This window comes from Schistocerca nitens, chromosome 1, assembly GCF_023898315.1.
Source record: "Schistocerca nitens isolate TAMUIC-IGC-003100 chromosome 1, iqSchNite1.1, whole genome shotgun sequence".
NCBI classification, from domain to species: Eukaryota; Metazoa; Arthropoda; class Insecta; order Orthoptera; family Acrididae; genus Schistocerca; species Schistocerca nitens.
This window is the reverse complement of record NC_064614.1, coordinates 315,989,599-316,013,136: the sequence shown is the minus strand read 5'-3', so window position 1 is coordinate 316,013,136 and position 23,538 is coordinate 315,989,599.

Here is a 23,538-nt window from a genome sequence, read left to right as displayed (position 1 = left end):
CAGCCGCACAGTCCATGACTGCAGCGCCCGAGACCGCTCGGCTAATCCCGCGCAGCCCTCCGTTATGGTTGCACCTCCTCTTGATACAGAAAATGAATTACTATGAAGTATTTTCCCTACATATTCTTTTTGCTGGCTGAAAAACGAATATTCAGGTTGCAACTCAAGAAATTTTGGCTACTAAAGTCACATTATGAACACTGTATCCGTCAAGTTTACACTCATTTCATAGCCATATTACGTAAGACAACTAATCACTCTAAAAGCTCCATATACCCATGATGGCCTGTTTTGCGACACTCTTCCGAATCCGCACATTTTTAATGGTGGAATAGAGTGCTTATTAAAATTGATTCTCACGAATCTTTCTGGTACGGATCTATATATCTGACATAAAGTGGAAATCCTCTGGTATGTTCTACAATGTCAAATGAATATTGATGCACAGAGTACGACGCAGAATTCGGCGATCCATGTTGGATAATTTAATTGGCCCGCTGGAATCGCTCACTGCTTCTCTAAGATTTCCACTTCACAACATGACCCATAACAGTCAACCTTAGTACATACAAATAATGTTAAATCTGCCTGATGGAATGTCTGGATCTGTAGATGCTACAATCAAGCGCCAAACGAATTAACACTTTCCTTCGACTAATACCGACAAAACGAAACTCCGTCCGAGCAGAGCATGAGGGCCCAACAGTACTGACCGGCCGGCGTGTAATCCTCAAGCCAGAAGCGTTACTGGATGTGGATATGGTAGGGGGGGGGGGGGGGGCATGTGGTCGGCACATCGCTCTCCCGGCTGTTGTCTGTTCCGTGACCGGATATACTGACAGAAAATACATAAATAACAGCTACTCATTATACTTTCAGGTACATTCAGTTACATAGCTTTATGTCAACGAGGGCATCGTCACATGGGTACTGAGATACGTTTTATTTAGGTAAATAGTTGTGAAACGCTTATGTCAATTGTTGATGTGGCTGCTCATCATGAGGATGGGGGGACGGGAGGGGTGATGCATCCGTTAGTCGGGAAGGTTGGCAAAGACTGGTTAAGGTGTTATTATGGCTCATCTTCCGACTTTCGTATGTCTGTAGCGTGCCATGAAGCTTAAGACAAAGCCAAATTACCACTGTCGCATGGGTGTTCGATTAAGAAAACAAATCACATCGAACTCACTGCACTTGCACGTTAAAACTTTCAATAGAGACTTCGAACATTTTGTCAATACCAACACGAGGGAGAGCTGTGTTTTAGGAAGCTATAGGTACGCCCATGACATATCTCGTGCTTGGAAGGGAGGGTTTCCGCTGGGATGGGGCCCAACCGTGAACGGGCACATTAGAAACTATTGTACATACAGTACAATTTCTTCACGGATGAGATACGATTACTGTTTCGTTAGTTATCGATGTCCATATCTAGGGATATAACGAGAAATGAGTTACCATCCATTTAGCAAATAAGAAACATGTCAGTTGTGAGGTGGTGATGCTCGTATCTCTGATGCTACAGTGACAGGTCTCTTTGAGAGCGTAGAAGCCTCCGTACCCCAGTTATGACCGAGATCCACAATTGAGTGTCCAGCGCGGCAGCATGCCATCCCAGGGACAGGTTTGTTATCAGGTAGGGTAGAAAATTTTCTCCGGTCCGGGACTGTGTGTTGTCTACATCATCATCTTACCCTCATCGACAAGCAAGCTGCCGAAGGGGCCTCAACTAAAAATACTTGCACCAGGCGACCAGTCTACAGGACGGCCTCCTCCACCACCACCCCCCCCCTCCGAAATACAAAGTATTCTGAATTATAGGGATTTAATCTTAAGCTAACATTTAAGTGTCTCGTATCGTTCTTAAGAAGTACCCCTAGATTATGTCAATTGACAGGTAAAAACACTATTTGGTCTTGGGATAAGCAAGCACATTCTGAATTTATGAACCTCAAACATGCTTTGTTGAATGCACCACTTTCATCGCACCCAGATCTTACTAGAAATTTTTCCATTGCCACCGACAGTTCTAACACTGCATTAGGCGTACACATTTTTCAGGAAATTAAAGAAGATGGCACTACAGTAATTAAAACATAGCATTTACGAGTCGCATTCTGTCACCTGCTGAACGCAATTATTCTGTTGCAGAACTTGAAACAATATGTGTTATTTGGGCATTTAAGAGATTTCGGCATTTTCTTTATGGAAGACACACTACCGTTTACACAGATCATAGAGCTATACAGTTTTTACTTTCCGCTAAATTTACACACGACAGATTAAGCAGATGGAAACTTTATTTGCAGGAATTTAATTTTACAATTGTTCACATTCCCGGTACAAAAAATATTTTAGCAGACGCAGTATCCCGTTCTCGTAGCAACAATCAGCAAGACATCGCAACCAACTTCTGCAAAGCAAATTTCAGCGTCATGTACATTCAACAAGTGGCATTTGAAAATTTCATTTCGTCGTCATTACAAGACATAGCACAAGAGCAGAGTAAAGACAACGTGTGGAAAGAAATTAAACACCTTTGGCAAGATAGGAATAATGTTACCATTAGAAACCATTACACTGTACGCAATGACATTCTGTTTCGCCGCTCTCATCCTGACAGCAACAATTTGTTATTATGCATTGCTGACGAACTTGTTAACAAATTAATCTGGTATACTGACTTAAGTTACGCACATTACGGAGCTAGAAAATGTTTTCTTATACTGAGACAGAACTGTTATTTTGCCAACATGGAGAAACGTATTCGACGAGTTTTAGCGTCATGTAAAATCTGCCTGAAAGCTAAATCAGACATGACTTCACATATTCCTCCATTACATCCCATTGTAACTGTTAAATTGAGACACATGGCCTCTGTAGACATTTTTGGTCCGATTCCCAGAACTAATAGAGGTTTTTGCTACATCTTTGTCGCTGTTGAACTCACTTCAAAATTTGTTACCTTCACTCCGTTACGCAAAGCTACTGCTAAAACTGTTTCGAAAGCATTTGTAAAACATTTTCTATTTCATGTAGGGCATGTGTTGAAAGTAATTTCCGACAATGGATCACAGTTTCGATCTGCTATATGGACACGTATGTTACGAGCTAGAAACATTTCTCGGATCTATATATCCAGGTACCAGGCTTCTTCGAACCCTTGTGAACGATTAATGAAAGAAATTGGTAAACTGTGTACAATATACTGCCATAAAAACATATTGATTGGGACACATACATACTCTCATTCTAGGATGTAATTAATTCCATACCAAATGAATCTACTACGCTATCTCCGTCTGTTATACTGAAAAATGTTGAACCACCTAACAAAATTAAAGAATTAGTAACCTTTCCTACATTTCGTCGACTACGACACCATGAAATAATTGACATTGCGCTGAACAACATCAAACGTGCCGCAGAGCGCCGAAGAACACAACAAAAACAGGTTTTTACACGCCGTGACTTTCATATTGGAAAGAAGATACTAGTACGTACACACTATTTATCCAACAGAGGAAAGAGTAGATGCAGTAAATTTGAGCTTCTATACGCAGGTCCATATCGAATTCGCAGCATTCCTCACCCCAATGTAGTACACGTCGAAACTTTGAGAACCAGAAAAACCAAAGGGAACCACCATGTCTCCAACATCAAACCCTTTCTTGAATGAACATACTTTATGATTTATCACACTGTAATGCCATTTCCTAATTTTTTATGACCATTTATGCAATTATATTCACATGAACACTTGCTGATGATTATCGTATTTTTTCTTGGCAAGTGCCCGGCAAGGTAAGGTTAGCAGGTCGCTTTTGTTGTCGTTACACATCAGACCGTGCATATTTTTCCAGATAAACTTACGTATTTTATGAATAATTATACAATTCTATCTAGTGACATATTAATTTTATCAAATTTTCTCTCCATTAAAGTCTTCAATTCTCTCTATTAACTACACAACATACAACCTGAACACAAAGAGGGTCACTTTTCCGTTCGTTATATATCAGACCGTGTACATTTTCCATTTTTTATGTATGTATGATTGTTTTACTGTTTTGCTTGTATGCATCATGAAATATTTAAGGTATAACAAACACAAGTTGACTTGGACAGTTTTGCCTTATGATATCTCAACATCGTGACTATTTTACATTTTTTTTTCTGCTACATTGTGATACACTGCGTACATTTTTGCCTCTGAACACTGTCTTTTTTTTTGACATATTACGTTTTCTGTCATGCTATGCTGTATGCTCAATTATGTTACTATAAACCAGTTTTTATTTAGTGGGTATATGATTTAAATGCAAGACATTAATCTTTGTTCATCATTTTCAGAAATAAATAACGTGTAAACGAAATAAATTAAACAGAAATGGGAATTTCACCTTCGGAATGTACGAAAAAGGATGCAATACTTCGTCACGAAGAGTAAATGGATCAGAATTAACAAGCATTAACAAGAATATACTATACACATCGTAGAATAGCAGTCTTAACTAATTATTTCTTTCAGAATACGAGGCGATAGATGCAGGCTGTCAAACAGAACTACACATCTTAGTTTTAGTGATGAAATATGCTAGAAATAAGGAATAGTTGTATAATGAATAATGAAGTGACTTTTTTGCAGATGATAAAGAATGGAGATGAATAATGATGAAGAATATGCTAATATGGATGACGAAGTTTTTCTGTACAGGTGATGATAATAATGGAGTTTTGATGATATGGATAATGAAGTTTATCTTTGCAGATGAAAATAATGATGAAGTTTATACACTCCTGGAATTGGAAAAAAGAACACATTGACACCGGTGTGTCAGACCCACCATACTTGCTGCGGACACTGCGAGAGGGCTGTACAAGCAATGATCACACGCACGGCACAGCGGACACACCAGGAACCGCGGTGTTGGCCGTCGAATGGCGCTAGCTGCGCAGCATTTGTGCACCGCCGCCGTCAGTGTCAGCCAGTTTGCCGTGGCATACGGAGCTCCATCGCAGTCTTTAACACTGGTAGCATGCCGCGACAGCGTGGACGTGAACCGTATGTGCAGTTGACGGACTTTGAGCGAGGGCGTATAGTGGGCATGCGGGAGGCCGGGTGGACGTACCGCCGAATTGCTCAACACGTGGGGCGTGAGGTCTCCACAGTACATCGATGTTGTCGCCAGTGGTCGGCGGAAGGTGCACGTGCCCGTCGACCTGGGACCGGACCGCAGCGACGCACGGATGCACGCCAAGACCGTAGGATCCTACGCAGTGCCGTAGGGGACCGCACCGCCACTTCCCAGCAAATTAGAGACACTGTTGCTCCTGGGGTATCGGCGAGGACCATTCGCAACCGTCTCCATGAAGCTGGGCTACGGTCCCGCACACCGTAAGGCCTTCTTCCGCTCACGGCCCAACATCGTGCAGCCCGCCTCCAGTGGTGTCGCGACAGGCGTGAATGGAGGGACGAATGGAGACGTGTCGTCTTCAGCGATGAGAGTCGCTTCTGCCTTGGTGCCAATGATGGTCGTATGCGTGTTTGGCGCCGTGCAGATGAGCGCCACAATCAGGACTGCATACGACCGAGGCACACAGGGCCAACACCCGGCATCATGGTGTGGGGAGCGATCTCCTACACTGGCCGTACACCACTGGTGATCGTCGAGGGGACACTGAATAGTGCACGGTACATCCAAACCGTCATCGAACCCATCGTTCTACCATTCCTAGACCGGCAAGGGAACTTGCTGTTCCAACAGGACAATGCACGTCCGCATGTATCCCGTGCCACCCAACGTGCTCTAGAAGGTGTAAGTCAACTACCCTGGCCAGCAAGATCTCCGGATCTGTCCCCCATTGAGCATGTTTGGGACTGGATGAAGCGTCGTCTCACGCGGTCTGCACGTCCAGCACGAACGCTGGTCCAACTGAGGCGCCAGGTGGAAATGGCATGGCAAGCCGTTCCACAGGACTACATCCAGCATCTCTACGATCGTGTCCATCGGAGAATAGCAGCCTGCATTGCTGCGAAAGGTGGATATACACTGTACTAGTGCCGACATTGTGCATGCTCTGTTGCCTGTGTCCATGTGCCTGTGGTTCTGTCAGTGTGATCATGTGATGTATCTGACCCCAGGAATGTGTCAATAAAGTTTCCCCTTCCTGGGACAATGAATTCACGGTGTTCTTATTTCAATTTCCAGGAGTGTATATTTACTGTTAGCTAAGAGATGCTATGTAGTTATTTAAGTATTTGTTGCAGTTCGTTTTGACAGTATGTCTTATGTCGCATGGTATGATGACTGAAGGTTTTGGAAAGGACAGCTAGAGAACATGTATATTTTATACACATTTCACTACCTGTTAATTCGAAGTTCACTACTTTTCAGCATAATATGCGTTTCTTCTTTCAGTTTAATAATCCATTTTGTATTTTTTGCAGGAGAAATTATTCATGAAATTAATGTGCTATAAGCAGTTGGTCATTAAACCTGTGTCATTCATAAATGTGATCACATATACTCTATTTGTTTCATAACCTTGCTACAGCTGACTCATGACGAATGACGTTACACATCTTCATTTGCAGCAATAACTCAAAAGCAAATATTGTTATGCCCCAGTAGTTAATTATCGATCCCAACGCAATGCATTGCTTGCACAAAAAAAAAGAAAAAAATGTATTACCAGTCCCAAATAATGCTACCAGTTTAAGAGAATTCTGAGTAATACTGAATAATGTTTTCTAGTCACAGACCTTGAATAATAGTTACAGTATGATACATTTTCAATAAGTTCTATGTCACTGGAATGATCAGTTCTGAGTAATATGTCATTTGAATATTGAATTCTGAGTAATACTGAATCATGTTTTCTAGTCACAGACCTTGAATAATAGTTACAGTATGTTACATTTTCAATATGTCCTACGCCACTGGCATGATTAGTTCTAAGTAATACTGAATGATGCTTTGTAATAATGCATAAATACTATGCCTATAATTCCTGTAAATAATATTTTGTTATACTCTGTAAATGCTATGCCAATAATTGACTCTCATTTTGAATGATAACTTTTGAATAATACTGAATAAGGTTTTATAAAAATATAAGAATACTTTGTAACTGGCCAATGAGTGCCAATAATTATTTTAAATATGTCGTATGTCACTTGAATGATGAAAAAAGTTTTGTACTATTCAATACTTGCTATATGTTTTGTAACTGGCCAATGAGTGCCAATGATTACTATAACTAAGTGAATTATATTAATACTATGCCATTCATTAGCTCCTGTTTTGAATGATGATATCTGATGGTTTATAACTGGTCAATGAGTGCCAATGTTCTCTGTAAACAGATTACTTATGAACATTATTCTGTAATACTTCATACATGGTACAGAAATGTTCAGTAACTGGCCGATGAGAGCCACCAATTACTCAAATCAGTTGTTAGACTAGTGTAATTCTCAATGAAGACTAGTATGTGACTTAATGTCCTTCACCTTCTGACCTAATTACCAGAAATTACTGCAATATCCGTTGGTCCTGTCTATCCTCATGATCATGGAGCACTATATTTGGTTTTTGCACTAATTCTACGTTGGTGTACCTTACAAGAACGTTGTGTTGACACGACACGCTGTCCACCACCTTGAGCGATGGAGATGTTGTTATGGTCCCACTGTTTGGTGTACCTAATGTACTACCAAAATGATAGCTAGGAATATTATTACGACATTTCAGTGTCTTGGCTACACTGATTAATACTTCAAGAAAAAGAACTTCAGATTGTCTCACTTGGTGTTGTGCTTCTGTAGAAAGATATGGACTTTCAGTGCAGCTGCGTGCAAACTAAAGTGCTACAACCATGACGCAATCCTTCCCTTTCCTATCCTAGTTCTTGTAAAATAGTAAAAAAAAGTATAAACAGTGCGTGTGCACTTTTGTCATTTTGTTAACATGATTTGTATTCATTGCATATACATTTTGTGATTTGCTGATATGTTCTGAACTACAGTGCGTGTGCACTTTTGTCATTTGTTAATATGATTTGTACTCATTGTGTATACAATTTGTCTTTCCGTGATATGTTCTGTACTCAGTGCATGTGCACTATATTTTATTTCATGTTCTGCACTTATATATATGTATATATTCTGTGATTGTAAACTTAGTTAATTAAGAAAAAATTGTTGCTCATGGCAAGTCCAATTGACTCACCATCGCTGCCAAAGTTTTGCCCCACCAGTGGAGGGTTATGTAAGACGTATGCGTTGCCGGCGATGTGCGAGGCATGGCAGAGTCTCTGACCAGAGAGTAGTATGTAGTTAGTTGTTGCTTGTCGCGAGTCGGAGTCAGTCGGCATTAGTCTTCTGTCCGTGCTAGTAAGCAGTAGTCTTGAGTAGTCTGCGTGAGTCGACAGTAGTCGGCGCGTGCGTGCGCGTGTCGGCAGTCTGCTCGGGACTCTGGTCAGGACTCTGGAGGATGAGTATTGTTGTAGAAGGTAAAGAAGCAGCCTTGCGCATATCTAGTAATGTATATTAATTGTCATTTAATTTCTTTAAAAAATGCCCCAATAATAATTTTTATAATATAAAGTAACTTTTTTAAAGAAAAGCATTCATTTCAATTTAAAGAATATTTCCAATGCATGATCATTCTTTCCAAGAATAAAAAAAAATATACGCCAGCATTGCACGAAGCTGTGTCGAAAAATTTCTACATAAGAGCAGATATATTTGCAGTTTTTATTGAGGTAAGAATTTTTCCTTTTTTATTCAGAATACAGGGCCGATGCGCAGCGCTGCTGTCGTCATAAAATTTACCAGGTTACTAAATTTTTTTTATTATTTTCGGATTTTACGAATTGAATTTTGTGGTTACATTAAATGTGAATGGATTTCTGCACGGAGACTATGAATGGGAACTAATTTTGTTCAGAGGTTGCAATACTTTAAAAATTCATTTAATTAATATTTTTGTGGGGAGTTTACGTATGGTTCATATTCTTAAATATAAATAATTCTTTGGGGAGGTTACAAGGTGCAGTAAAAGATCGTTGTCAAGTAGGCAAAGAAGTGGGACTTCGGAAAGGCTTGCGTGGTGGAGAAGACATTTCCACCAACGTAATGAAAGGAAAGGAACACTGATACGCAAGTAGCAGACTATATATTGTTCCGTGCATTATCGTCAGATTACAGGCTTAAAATTTTTGGTGTTCGAATCTTGGTTTGCAATAATTATTGTTGTATTTCATTAACGTGGTCTCTCTCCTGTTAACGTCTTATATGTGAGAAAACCATCAAGTAGCAATTTCGTTCGCATTTAACCTTACATTCTAGGTCACCGCGAAACCATACGAATCGGACAAGGGTCTCAGATCGCGGACACGGAAAGAAACACTGCCTTCAACCAAATTATTCCTATTGAAATGCCATATTAAAGTAACCATTCATAATGGGAAATTTTAATTCGAATGAAGGCATTTGTACAGTGATAAGTACACAATGATTTGTAGGTAAAACGACACAGAATAAAAGATAGACTCTTCTGTTATTACGATAGGAAACATGTGTCACAATTTGCGGAGACCGCATGGCATGCCAAACGAGTTAGATAGCGCATTGCTGAAACATTACACTGAGTGTTACACCATAGGATTACAGAAAGCGAAGAAGCGAGGGCTACAAAAGAAAAAGGCGGCAAAGGAAACGGATATACTTAATTACTCATTCAATTATTAGATAGGTGTCTTTCAGTCTTGTGCGTCATAATTTTGTATGTTCCAGAGCATAGCTAAGGACAGAACGTCGTTCTTTGCGATCGCTATTTACTAAAATAATTTCGTATAGTTCTTAGTACTTGATATCAATTCTCATATAAGAAACATTAAAAATCTGTGATTTGACAATGACCACCGAGTTTGTGCCTTCGTGAGTTGTTGGTCTCGCTCCCACGCATGAAAAAATCACCTGGCAAATACAAAGCAGCTGATGGCAACTTACAAACCTCGTGCCAAGGGACTCATTATATTTTGTACAATACTTTAAATTGGCTGTGAAAAATGTTTGATTTATGAAACTGGGTCTGAAGTACAGAGGCAGTCGAATAATTTTCAACAGCCACAAGACCCAAGAGAGAGTAACGAAAGTGGAACGCCAATGAAGAAAAAATTTATTTTAATAAGAATCAGAATTTAACAGAGCTTTGGAGATCTTAAGATCAAATAAGGCAGAAGGGACACAGAAAATTTCCATCATTGGGGGAAGTGGCAACAAAACCAATATTCACACTCGTGTGTAAAATGTGTGAGTCTGGCGACATACAATCTGACTTTCCGAAAAAAATCATCCACACAATTCCGAAGACTGCAAGAGCTAACAAGAACGAGAATTACTGCACAATCATCGTAACGACTCATGCATCCAAACTGCTGAAAAGGGTAACATACAGAATAAATCTGAGAATGTGTTACATGACGATCAGTTTGGGTTAGGAAAGTTAAAGGCACCAGAGAGGCAATTCTGATATTGCGGTTGATATTGGAAGCAAGACTACAGAAAAATGAAGAGACGTTCATAGGATTTGTCGACTTGGAAAAAGCGTTCGATAATGTAAAATGTTGCAAGATGTTCCAAAATTCTGAGAATATTAGGGGTAAGCTATAGGGAGAGACGGATAATATGCAATATGTACAAGAGCCAAGAGGGAATAACAAGAGTGAACGACCAAGAACGAAGTGCTCGGATTAGAAAGGGTATAAAACAGGGATGTAATCTTTCACTCCTACTGTTTAATCTCTACAATGAAGAAGCAATGATGGAAATAAAAGAAAGGTTCATTAGTGGGTGAAAGGATATCAATGATACGATTCGCTGATGACATTGCTAACCTGATTGAAAGTGAAGAAGAACTAAATTATCTGATGAGTGGAATGAACAGTCTAATGAATGCAGAATATGGGCTGAGAGTAAATCGAACGAAGACGAAAGTAATGAGAGGCAGCAGAATTGAGAACAGCGTGAAACTTAACATCAGGAATGCTGGTCACGAAGTAAATGAATTTAAGGAATTCAGCTACCTAGGCAGCAAAATAACCCATAACGGACGGAGCAAGGAGGACATCAACAGCAGACTAGCACTGGCAAAAAGGGCATTCCTGGCCAAGAGAAGCCGTCTAGAAACATATACCTTAACTTGAGGAAGAAATTTCTTAAACTGTACGTTTGGCGCACTGCATTATATGGTAGTGAAACATAGACTGTGGGAAAACTGGAACAGAAGAGAATCGAAGTATTTAAGATGTGGTGCTACAGACGAGTGTTGAAACTTAGTGGACTGATGAGATAACGAATGCGGAGGTTCTGCACAGAATCGGAGAGGAAAGGAATATCTGGAAAACACTGATAATGAGGAGGAACAGGATGATAGGACATGTTAAGACATCAGGGAATGACTTCCATGGTACAAGAAGGAGCTGTAGAGAAAGACAGAGATTGGAATACGTCCACCAACTATTTGAGGACGTAGGTTACAAGTGCTACTCTGAAACGCAGAGGTTAGCACACGAGAGGAATTCGTGGCGGGCAGCATCCAACCAGTTATAAGAGTGATGAGTCATAGAAGACAATACAAGTCATGTTAGCACTTGTACATCGAAGAAGCCATAAAACAAGTGAAAGAAAATTTTGAAACGTGCAAGCTGAGCACATAATAATGTCACGCATCTTATACGACATAACAGGCTTCAAGGTTGGATGTAAGGAATACTTGGAAAGCAATGAACTGTACTTTTTTTTCCTTTATTTATTTTTCTCTGGGTATAACCCATAGAACCAGCCTCCATGTGGTTTATCCAGGCGTATACGTAGCTTGCGTCTGGGGTCACATACTTATAATGAAGCACAACTAAAAACGCCGCTTTACACGTGCATGGGACAACGGGTATAATTGCAGATATTGATGTATGTGCTACTATAAAATGTATACACATCTGAGATTCCATTGGTAAGATATCATGCAAGATTGAAAATTATGCTCATAATGCTAACAGCTTATCATCAGGATACAGGGATTTTCCGTAATTTCCCTAAAGCGATTGACTACCAGGATGATTACTTTCAACTCTACTATTATGATGTGCTAAACACCTAATGGCCACAGTTTCGACAGCACTTTTAACCCTATTCTCCCTCTTCTAAACTTACTTTCGTCCCCTGCATCATTTAGACATACAAGATTAAGCAAACTTCGTACCGTATTTAAAAACTACTTTACTTGAAGGACATACAGTACCAGCCTCCCATTTAATTTTCGTTACTCATATACGTAGCAACTAGTAACTGTAATTCCCATATATGTGCTAGTTCGCTTAATTCAGTAATCACTAGCTTCACACTACGTGAATATGGAGAAATATTGTTTCTTTCTTTCTTCGGAGTCGACAAATTACTTTGGGATATTTATTTTATAGCTTATTTGAGCTTAAATTTGAAAAACTTTGTACTGATTTGACGAACATACAAAAAAATTACTCAGTTCTACTTTTAATCTACTCAGTACATTTATTTCATAAAATGTCACATACAAGTGTCAATGAAAATAAATTTAAGGTTTATGTTTGTAAATAAAGCAGGTTAAAACTATTTATGTAACGTAGAATGGAGAAACTGGTAGGGGCAGGCCTCTGGTAGGGTCAGTATGGGTTTCAGAGAAATGTGAGGTAATACTGACCCTACGACTTATCTTAGGAGATAGCTTAAGGAAAGGCAAAACCATGTTTACAGCATTTGTAGACTTAGAGAAAGCTTTTGACAATGATTGGAGCATGTTCTTTAACAGTCTGAAGGTAGCTGCAGTACAATATAGGAAGCGGAATGCTATTTTAAAACCAGACGGCATTTGCAAAAGTCGAAGGAAAGCAGTGGTTGTGAAGGGAGTGGACAGGGTTGTAGCTTATCGCGATTCATTCAGTCTGTACATTGACAAAATCAAAAGAAACCTAAGCATTTGGAGAAGAAATTAAAGTTTAGGCAGAAGAAATAAAGGCTTTGACGTTTGTCGATGACAGTGGAAAATTGTCAGAGGCAACAAAGGACTTTGAAGGGCAGCTGAATGGAATGGGTAGCGTCTCGAAAGGAGGATATAAGATGAACATCGACAAAAGGAAATGAAGAGTAATGGGATGTAGTCCAGTTCAGTCAGGTGATGCTGAGGGAATTAGATTAGGAAACGGTACCAGAAAGTGCCACATGAATTTTGCTGTTTGGGCAATAAAATAAATAATGGTGGCCCAAGTAAAGAATACAGAAAATGTATATTGACAATGCCAAGAACAGTGTTTCTGAAGAAGAGACATTTTGGACATCAGATATAGATTTAAGTTGTTGAAAGGCGGCTACACTAAGTCACAGCGCCAGAGTTTGCGCCAAAGAGTTTTATTCCGCCGCCTCCACTGGCAGTGCTTGTTCATAAGTTGTGGTGGTTAGTGCTTTTGCTGAGAGGATGTCGATAGCTGTACTGTTTGAGGCCATGTCGTGAGCAGTTGTTTTGATGGGCTAGACAGCAGATGTTTTGTTCGAATGGGGATGTTGTAATGATCAGAGTGTATTTTTAGTCAATATATATGAAAGTAAAAAACCTTTTTTTAAATTTTTTTTAAAAATTTCCTAATAACAATGCCTCTTTGGTCACAGGTACAGTCAACAAAGCATCTGGCTTGTGCTCATGTATTAGACTGTAATTCGGGTTTCTATGTGCAATTATAGTATTTCAGTTTTATTTAATTAATTCAGTGTAAATGGTATTTAAAATATCTTGTCTTATTGAGGAAGAACCGTGCCAGATGTGTACGTTGAATCACACTTCCACACACAGAACAGTTACACTTGTGCTTTGTTGTTCCGTAGTTTTTGTTTCGTAGCTTTTATAGTTGCTGGGGACTTAATTGGAAATTTCCTTTCATTCTTTGTTGTTATTTTATGCAGTCAGATTGCGTACTAATACTAGTCAGGGCCAACCAGTTACGAGACTGCGTAACCGGACAGACAGCGACTAAAATTAAAAATATTTGCATTATAAATAATTAAGCCCCCATGCATTGTATGGCGTCTTTTCTGAAGGCATTTGTGTGCAGTGTTGTCTTGTATGGAAGTGAAATATGGACGATAAACAGTTGAAAAAAAAAAGATAATGAAAGTTTTTGAATTGTTGTGCTACAGAAGACTGCTGAAGATTAGATGGTTATATCGTGTAAATAATGTGAAGGTACCGAGTAGAATTAGGGAGAAAGGAAATTTGTGGCACAGCTTGAGTAAAAGAAGGATCCGTTGATAGAACACAATCTGCGACGTGAAGGCTGCAGCAATTTAGCGAAGTGTGGGGGGAGACCAAGAGATGTATACAATAAGCGGGTTCAAAACGATGTAGGTTGCAGTAGTTATTCGGAGATGAAGGGGTTTGAACAGAATAGAGTGACATGGAGAGCTGCATCAAACGAGTTTTCGGACGAATACCACAGCAACAACAACAACAAAAATAACGACGACATTTCGCACATAGCCATCATCAGATCAAAACTTAGAATCTCTGAAAGAAGGTTGAGTGTCAGTTTGAGATGACACCCCGCTTAGGCTCAGGGGTGATTCAAACTGACAGTGAAGCTTGTTTACAGGTTGTAAACTTTAACTTACGATGGCAGTAGCAGCAGCGTCATTATAAATAAAGAAACATATTTTAGCGATCAAGACGGCTTGTTCACAAGTATCCGCAATAATCTAGGACTTATTCCGGAGATTTATTTTCTATATTAACCACGAATTTTAACTTGGAATTTGTAAAGATCGAGTGTTTACATATGAGAAGCATCCACGTTGATACGCAGGCGTTCACGGCTGCGACCTTAGTGTTGTGTGGTGTCGGCGGTGAAGTCTCGCCTTTAATCGAGGGAGCGCGCCATGCTAATCGCCGCAGCGTCATCCTCGAGGAAGTGAAGCTCCTTTATAGTCGGGCGCCGTAATTGTTGTTCTGTATAAATCGAGACGTTCTCGGGAGCCGCCGGCGCTATTGAATAAACCACACGGAGCGTACCAAAATCCATTTTCTGCCTCCCGCCGGCTATTGAGGGAAGTTATTCATGAAAAGCAGCGCCGGAGGAGGTATACACGGATAACCGGCCGACCGGCCTCTTGCTTGTTTTATTTTACTCCTTTCTTCCTCTCCTCCCTCCTCTCCCCGCCCCCATTTCCCCCTGTTTTCATTCTCGTTTGTTCTTAGGGAAGTTCCTGGCGAAACGGAAAATAAAAGCCTGCCATTAAACCGGAAAACAAATTAATGTGCGTCGCTAAAACTAATGTGAATCTTGGACAGAGAAGAAGTATAGCGGTATGGAATATCTGGCTACGAATTTCTTGTTCAAGTTGGGGGTTGTTTTATGGGAATATTTAGAAAGCTAATGGCATTTTCAGAAAGTGAGATGAAACTCAAGCAGCCTACGCATTTCTTAGCATGCAAGGTGTCAGGCAAATCCAACACCTTCCATGAAAACCCTGACATGATAAGCAAATCCGGCAGTAAGTCACATAGCTCCGAATAAATCCTGACATTAAATTAACCAAAGTAATACGATCAACGAGTGAGCAAATGAAATACCACAGACTAACACAAGAATGCCTAAATGCATGTGATACCTTCCCACCGTGAGACAGACGCAGTTCCGAGGGGAGAAATGAGAACAGAAGCCGAGAGCAGAATCGTGTTACGCTAGAAGGCCCTCCAGAAGAACTGTATAGATATTGCGATAACACTAAAAGGGCCACACCAGCTGCAAGTTTTAGCGTGAGTCTTTTTCGCGTCTCTGTTACGTTGCAAACGTTAAAAACATTGCCCCACCATGAAAAGTATATCGTTTCTCATTGGATAGACAGAATTTTTGTAGGTGGAGCTTAAGGTTAACATTGAGACCCTGATTGGTCAGATGAAAACACAGCCAGATTGTTTTTTTAAACCAACTTCGGTAGACTGTAGTAAGGAGAAGTTAGGAGAGAGTTGCTTCCGAGACGGCGAGGTGCGTGGAGCTGTGCCGCACGCCGCCCCCTGACGAACACCGACAACGTAATGAACGCACGCGATGCCGCATTTTTGAGCGCGTAAGGCTTCACTCAGAACTGCAGAAGTCTCATCTGTTACATCCCCTTTTTACGTAATACTAGTGTCGATCGTCAATTGAAGCTCATGGTATTCACATTTGCTCCGTAAGTTAAAATCTGAAATGCGATGATTTTTCTGCTATATAATTATTGAGAAGCCACATCAGCCACTGTAATTTACGACAAGTTAGATGAGTAATTAAAGATAATTGGGGGTCACTGTAGACCATTTTGATAGCTTTTCTCTTTTGTGAAACTTAATTTAAACCTAGATTATAGATGTGATATGGCATAGGTCATCCTTTGATCCATTGTAGAACTTGGAAAACCACTCAGGGAACATTCGTTCACATTTTTGTTGAACGCAATTGGTTTTTATCGTCCTGTATTAAAACATTTCCTTTTATCAATAGTGCAATTTATAAACAATGTTTTGTGAGTAGAATAAAATTTCCAATGGTAAACTTAACTGCTTTTTCGACGTTATTTTACCAGCTAACTAAAAATAGGAAAGCCTTGAACCCCTTCCACTAAATTTAGTTAGCATTAAGATTCTTTTACAGGGAGTGCAGTGGAGCTGATGCTGAAATCATTAAGTATTTGGTTATATCATCGCTAGTCTCACTGAACTCTACATGTCATGTGTGGTCTGGCGTCTCCTTACCAGCAACAGGTTGCGGGTTCAAACTAGTCAATTCCCTAAAAAACACGCTCAGAGCGTCGTTGCGCGAAAGTGGTAGGGAGACACGCCTTAGGACAAACAGACACCACGCAGAATGTTAGAAGCACTTCGTGCAAAATTTCTTCGATCTGCGTAATACATCACCGACAGATCCAGTATTGGACAAATTTCGAGTTGCATAGAGTATTCATCAGGGTCATGGGTAAATACGAAAGTCCAGTTACCACCTAGAAACATTTCATATGAGACTAAAAAGGCATGGAGACAATGGGTCATATAATAAAAAGGACGTAAGTTTCTTGTATCGGGGGATCGCAACAGAAGCATATCAAAAAACTAACTTTTGGACCCGCTTCTGTTAATTTTCCTTGAAAGCATCGTTACGTGTCTAACACTTTTGACCGGAGGAGTAGCGTTCTTATCCCTGCATATATAAGACTGCCATTTGAGGCTGTAGTCACTGGGTACGAGATCTGCAATGTGAGGGATTTCTTGCCCAAGTTTCGCAATCCTACTGATGTCGAGGGTGACGGTTTGTGACCATTAGGTGTCACGAATCGGCTTTCCTCGTCTCTGATTCGCACTCATTTTGGGGTGTAGTTTTTTGGAGTAGGTTATTACATTCCTGCCTTCACCGAAACCAGCCTGAGTATACCTTTCTAATCCTTAAGCAAATCTGCCAATATATCGCCGTGTAGATAGCCTTTTATTTTTTACCTGCATTGATAAATGTGAAAGACTAGCGTATGAATTACATGTTTATTATATTTTAATTTATTTATTTAAGAAATTTGTTTAAGAAAATTCTCTGCTTCTTACTTATTTTTGTTTCTTAGCTATGATTTCCATTGCTTTTATTTAGGTTTTAGCTTCAGTCTTTTAAAAGCCAAAGGTAAATACCACAGGAGAGCTAGATATATGTCCCGTAGCGTCGATCTCGCTGACACTCCTCGTCGGAACTGCTCCATCTGAAATCTCTAAAATGTTTATTTCGCTACGAATATCGTTCGGAACAGCTAGGTGCTATATTGTATGATGCGTATGGATTGATGTGTCTAACGTTTTTTATCAATGAAAAGTTTATTGCTTCTGACATATTCTCTCGAAGAATATTGATCGTGAAAAGATGCAGGCTCGAACGATCATTCCACACTGCACCTCCGATCGCTCTACGTCACGTGATATCTGAAGAATGTTTGTCAAATCTTTTATAAATTGGTAAATACTCACCTTGAATACGTATTATTTTCTTGAATTTGTTTATTTTGCCATCGACTAACTAAACATTCACAATGGAGCTTAATAGCGTCGCACCACAATAGCAAAATCCAACATTTAACACATCCGATCTTTGTAATAGCTTCACACAGAGTCCCCAAATAATCTTTGGCTACTTATTCCAGAGAGATGAGTCCGTAGCACGGAACGTTCAATTCTCGCAGGTAGTTTATACTACTCTCGGCATTCATAATTTGCTGCACACGTGTGACAGGTTTTCACCATTCAAAATCCATTATCTTAGGTTAATCCGTTATATTGGGTAGACAATAAGTTCACTGAAGAAACCAATTTTTGAGGACCAGTGACAATCCTCGCCATCCCACGATAGTGATTTCAACGTAAACGTCATCATGTCATCGACTATGGCGCCTTCTTCCAAATAGATGGCGGTGGCTCAGCTTTCAGATACTAATTCGAAGCAGTGTTGTCTTAAACATCTGTTAAAATACTAAAACAAAACTGACTGTTGGGAACGTAATGATATCCCAGTAATTCTTTCATTCCAACATTACTAAATACCAGTGTTCCTCAAATCATACACATTCGGACGAACTCTCCTGAAAGTAGCTCTTCAGCGCTCATTCCTGAAGTTCAAAACTGTCACAAAGTTGGTGGCGTATTTTAGCAACTTTATGCTGTTTAGCCCTCAGATACTTAATCACTGTAATTCACGCTCAACAGGATTGTTATTTTCGCAGTCATTTTAGTTCTTGTCATAGAGCATGAGGAAATATGTGCAAAGTGATGTGATGTAATGTATGAAACATATAACAGAATACACGTCAAGGAATACATTGGATTTCTATTTGATTAGGCTCAAAACCGTTAGAAAAACGGTGAAAACCGAACTATGAAGGTAAACATATTTTCAAGTTAGCCGATCGTTAGTTTTGAGACGTACTTCGTCTGTTGGAAGAGTTACAAGCGTAATGAAGAGCACTACATTCATTTACGCGTTATTTGAAACATACTGTCAGTAACTTGGTCCTCAATGTATCTTCTTTATTTTGCATTTATACTAACTGTGGCATCTAGTTTTAGATTTTATAAGAAAGACCAAAGACTGCTCTTTACTAAATAAAAGTGGCTGAGCGATTGCTTTTAATTGCCGATATCTCCATCCTTTAGAAGTGAAAGAATGCATTTTTAATTCGTCGATGGTTACTACACAGGAAGTCATATTGTAAACCTGGTATAAGGGAATAAACTTTTATACCCAGAAACAAAGCATCTGACATACGTCCTAATCGTATATATACAGGGTGCACATAAAGTCCGGGAACAATTTCAATCATTCATTGCAGAAGAACAAAACATTGTACTGGTATCATACATATGCCATTTTGATGAGAAACCCCGAAAGTTCTTTTTTTCTAGTATACCGCCAAGCGTAGATAGGTAATTTGATGATAGTCAAAAACTTTCAGAGTTTCTCTTCAAAACGCGACAACTGTACAATGTTTAGTTCTTGTGCAATAAATAATTGAAAGAGTTCCCGGACTTTATGTACGCCGTACACATACGTAGGTATACAGGAAATGAAACACTTTCAGAGACAAACAAAAATGATTTTATATGTGTAGACTGAATTGGCGAGTGAATATTTGTATCAAGGCCGGGAATCGAACAGGAGTCTCTTTTTTATTAGACAGGTGCGTTAACCACTAGCCCGCATCTCGTGGTCGTGCGGTAGCGTTCTCGCTTCCCACGCCCGGGTTCCCGGGTTCGATTCCCGGCGGGGTCAGGGATTTTCTCTGCCTCGTGATGGCTGGGTGTTGTGTGCTGTCCTTAGGTTAGTTAGGTTTAAGTAGTTCTAAGTTCTAGGGGACTTATGACCACAGCAGTTGAGTCCCATAGTGCTCAGAGCCATTTGAACCATTTTTGTTAACCACTAAGCCACCTTGGCCCAGCGCTTGACCCAACGGCACGGATTACCACGACACGCCCCTCCTCGATCCTAATTCTCACTGCCGCACCAGAGGATCCCCGGCCTTGGTACACATTTTCACTCGCTACTTCAGTCTATATGCATGAAACACTGGCAATATCCCAGCACGCTTTTAAAAAGTTTAATGATTATGATTCATGATTATGATTCCAAAGAAGAAGAAAGCAGCTGCATGTGAAGATCACAGGTCTTTGGGAATTCTAAGTAACACTTCGAAAATATTGACCAAAATAATACGCACATGCATTAGCAATAAAACCGAAACAAATTTGCCAGAAACCCAGTCTGGCACCCGACAAGGCAGAGGAGAAGCTGTCCTGCACCTTCGGAGTATAATTAAAGAAAACTTTTGAATTAACAGATAAATTTTCATATCTTTTTTATAGGTAACAGAAAAACTTTCGACACAGCTAAATGGAAGGAACTAACTAAGGTTCCAGAAATAGTCACTCTAGTCCGTAGAGACAGAAGAAAATTAAAGAAATGTGCATAAAAAAACGCTATGGTAAATATAAGAAATACAAAAAAGCAATTAGAATTGTCAAAGGCCTCAGGCAAGAATTCTATTTTTCACCATCACTATAAGATGATCATGAACAAAAGCAAAACGAGGATAATAGAATGTTGTCGAATTAAGTCGGGTGACGCTGAGAGAATTAGATTAGGAAATGAGACATTTACAGTAGTAACCGAGTTTTGCTATTTGGGGAGCAAAATAACTGATGATGGTCGAAGTAGAGAAGATATATAATGTAGACTGGCAATGGCAAGGAAAGCGTTTCTGAGAAAGAGAAATTTGTTAACATCGAGTATAGATTTAAGTGTCAGGAAGTCGTTTCTGAAAGTATTTGTGTGGAGTGTAGCCATGTATGGAAGTGAACCATGGACGATAAATAGTTTGGACAAGAAGAGAATAGAAGCTTTCGAAATGTGGTGCTACAGAAGAATGCTGAAGATTAGATAGGTATATCACATAACTAATGAGGAGGTGTTGAATAGAATTGGGGAGAAGAGGAGATTGTGGCACAACATGAGAAGAAGAAGGGACCAGTTGGTAGGACATGTTATGAGGCATCAAGGGATCACAAATTTAGCTTTGCAGGGCAGCGTGGAGGGTAAAGATCGTAGAGGGAGACCAAGAGATGAATACACTAAGCAGATTCAGGAGGATGTAGGATGCAGTAAGTACTGGGAGATGAAGAAGCTTGCACAGGATAGGGTAGCATGGAGAGCGGCATCAAACCAGTCTCAGGACCACAACAACAACACCATCACTATTCAAGATCTATATAGAACATATCATAAATGGGTGCAGATAATACTATGCATCTATAAGAATGAACACAGAGAGAGTGCATATGCTTAGATTTGCGGACGGCATACCCATTATAACTCCACATGAAAGAAACTTCAAAATATACTCAAAAGTTTTGAATATAATACTAAGGGATGAGAACAAAATGCAAATTGAGAAAAAATATACAGAAAAACTCGTGCACTCCAAGGAATCAAAAGAGGTAAACAATCAAGTCAACAAACAGACATCAACCTTCTTTAGGAAACTCCCAAGAAAAGCTAAAACGTGAATCTTCCAACCAAGTGTTAGGATAATTTCAGTTAGATCATGTGGCTATTTCGCAAGAAAGTATAATCGAATTTACGAATGTGAAAGTAGCAAGGAATGGTGAAGTTGATTCTGATCATTATCTCTCTAAAATTAAATTCAAACTCCTACCTAATAAAGAACGAAAAAAGTTACAAAGGTTAATAAAATACAATACATACAGCCTTAGTATAACAAAAGACTCAATTAAAAACTATCAGGACGAAATTAAAATAGTTAATCATGACAAATGGAAAGAAATATCAGACAGAAAATATTTGGGTCAATAAAAAATAAAAGGAAAATATGGTAGAAAGAAATATGCGAAGAAGCCATAGCAGCAAGGACTAAAAAGTGGGGACAGTGGCATTACCCAAAGAAAATTGAAGATCATGATCAATTTAAACAACACAGAATGGAAAAAAAATTGTAAAAATTAATACTCGTGTCTCTTATCAAACTTTTAAGGACAAATTAAATGGGTACCAGACTCCAAATGTCCGTTTCAAAAATGAAAACGGTAAAATTGGGTTAAGCAACACTGAAAAGTACTAGCAAGATATTTTCATCTGAGTCTGAACTATCCTGAACCAAGTCATAAATTGGAATTCTCAGATGTTAACGAAAATTTAGAAGAAGATTTACACCAACAGTAGAAGAAATTCAAGAAGTAATTAAGACCCTCAAGAACAACAAAGCTAGTGGAGAAGATTCTATTACAGTTTAACTTCCGAAGTGGTCCTTGCCAAATATAGCATAGGAGCTAAATTTACTCTTTGAAGAAATCTGGAAATCAGAAAAAATCTCCAGAGGAATGGAAAGTTGTCTTAATACACCCACTCCACAAAAAGGTAATAAACAGGATGTAAACAACTACAGATGAATCTCTTTACTGCCAGTAGCGTATAAAGTAACTTCCAATATTTTAGTAAGCGGAATAGAAACAACAATAGACAGTCATTTAGGTGGATATCAAGGTGGTTTTAGGAAAGGACGGTCATGCTCAGAACAAATATGTAATCTCAAGTCAGTAATTCGCCTCAACTTACTTAATTCAAAGGATATTGCAGTTACGTTTGTGGATATCAAAAAGGCTTTTGCTTCTGTGGACAGAAGAACTATAGATAAAATAATCCGAAAATTTGGCGAAAAGTCTAAATGAGAAACTTAATCCGTAAAAAAGTTACAAATACAGTCTGTAGAGTAGAATTTATGCGCGAATTTCCACAGCCTTTCAAAATGTAAGTGTACGACAAGATGACGGCCTATCCTCAATTCTTTTTAATAGCGTGTTAGAGAAAGTAGTTAGAGTTTATAAGGGGCGTTCAAAAAGAAACAAGTCGGAGTCGGGAATGCGCAAACCGTTTGCAGGGGGGTAATATCGTGGCATGTGTAACGAGGTGTGGTTCCGACCAGAGTGTGGAAGTTCACGGACCGTCGCTAGAGGGCACGCGTGCACGTCACCTGACTATACAGAGCTAGCAGCAGCATGGATCAATCGTCCAACGCTGCCAGTCGCAATGCAGACAGTGACGTGGAGGCGTCAGACGAAGAGCAATTAGGCGTAGTTCGTTTCCTGACAATGGAAGGAGTAGGAGGAACGGACATTCATCGACGAATGTCACAAGTGTACGGCGAACCCTGCACGCCCCTTGCAAGGGTCAAGGAGTGGCACATGCGCTTCAGGGAAGCACGGGTGTCGTTAGCCGATGATGCACGATCTGGAGCACCACACTGCATTACCGATGACATCATTCAGCTGGTGGATGCACTCATTACCCAGGACCGCCGAGTGACAGTGAAAGCCATAGCTGTCATGGTCGGAGTGAGCGTCGGAAGTGTTCACACAATCATGAAGGAAAAGC